This window comes from Bison bison, unplaced genomic scaffold, assembly GCF_000754665.1.
Source record: "Bison bison bison isolate TAMUID 2011002044 unplaced genomic scaffold, Bison_UMD1.0 scf7180017864369, whole genome shotgun sequence".
NCBI classification, from domain to species: domain Eukaryota; kingdom Metazoa; phylum Chordata; class Mammalia; order Artiodactyla; family Bovidae; genus Bison; species Bison bison.
The window spans coordinates 3,564,142-3,565,669 of NW_011494941.1; positions in this window are offsets into that span (position 1 = coordinate 3,564,142).

The following is a 1,528-nucleotide window of genomic DNA, read 5'->3' on the forward strand; positions in this document are numbered from 1 at the left end:
AATGAGCAAACGGCCTGCCTCAATTAGTGGTTTGTGAAATATTCCTGGATATCAAATTGCTTGTGCTGCTTGATAATCACACTGGCTCTTGGGATTAAAAGCAACCAAGCAAAAATTGTTCCCTTGTTGAGTTCTGCCTTATTGATCTCCTAAGTTTTATCTGCAGACAGAATTTAAGTTTGCCATTTCCCCAGAGTGAAGGTTTATTAATACATAAGCAATCACTGTATTTATGTTCATGTTTTTTCTCTTGTGGATCTTTTTATAGTATCTAGATTACCATCTTTTGAGAGTCTATAATAATTTAAGCAAGGTTATTTTAGAGAGGAATGAAGAGACTATAGAAGAATTTGAAACAGTAAACTGCTATACTGGTAATTTGTCTAGGCACAGGTGTTTATTTCAGGGAGGGGTGAGTGGAAAGAGAAGTAGAGCGGGGAGAGAGAGAGAAAGAGAATGAATGAAGCAGGGAGAACATTTCATCCAGACTGCAACTTCTGTGTTGACTTCTCCTAAATTCTTTGCTTCTTAATTACCAAATAACTTCAGATGGGAGTAATGTTAACCCCAGCAACTGAAAAGAAAAGCTTCAGAAGAGAGCTTGGGAAGAAAAAAAGTAGAAAAGGGAAAGGAAATCAAGATCTGTTACTGGTATTTGAATACGTTTATTGTGACAAGAATGCTGTTATAAATATTCATAAGCAAAGACCATCTCTTTTATCTAGGAATTGTTAAAGATTCCAAATTGGAAGGATACAGCTTTTGTAAAAAATCTGCCACCGTTCCTGCTTTGAGAATAAGCATCTATTGTTTAAATTTCTACTAACATTATAAATGGTCACAGCACATGCCATTTGATATAATCCAAACTAAAATGTTAGATTTCCCAGTGGGCTGTCCCTCTCCACCACAACCTCCCTTCTCTCATCTTCCTGAAATGCTACACTATCCTTTGTAAGCAACTCTATGTAGATTGTTGGGGAGGGAAAAGTATGACTTGATGACAGCATCAGCTGCAGTTCTTTCTCAAGAACTGTTGTCCAGCAGACAACAGTTTTCAGGGCCTGCTAGTAAGAAGCACCCACAGTTATTTTAATTGACACTCAACTCTTTCAACTCCACCTACACAAGTAATCTATAGATAATGCAGAAAAGAGGTTGGGGGAGGGGTAACTTTTTCAATATTTTATTGTATTTTCTTAAATATCCTTTCTGGAATTTTCAGAAACAAAACATAAAAAAATTATATACTTTATTACAAATGGTAAACTCAGAGTGCTCCAAATCTCTTATTTACAAACAAGGCTGGGCAGGACACCCAAACAAACAAACATGAAATAACTTACAAAGGCATGAAGCTGTTTATTGACAGTAATCAGCTTTCATCAAATTAAAAAATATATATATGTACATACACAGTTATGGAAGGCAGGCCAGAAAGAGCTCATCTGCAGGCTGGGCCTCGCTCTCACAAACCTCCCTCCCGCCTCCCCTCCCCCACCCCCTTTGTGTTCTTAAGGAGTACTAC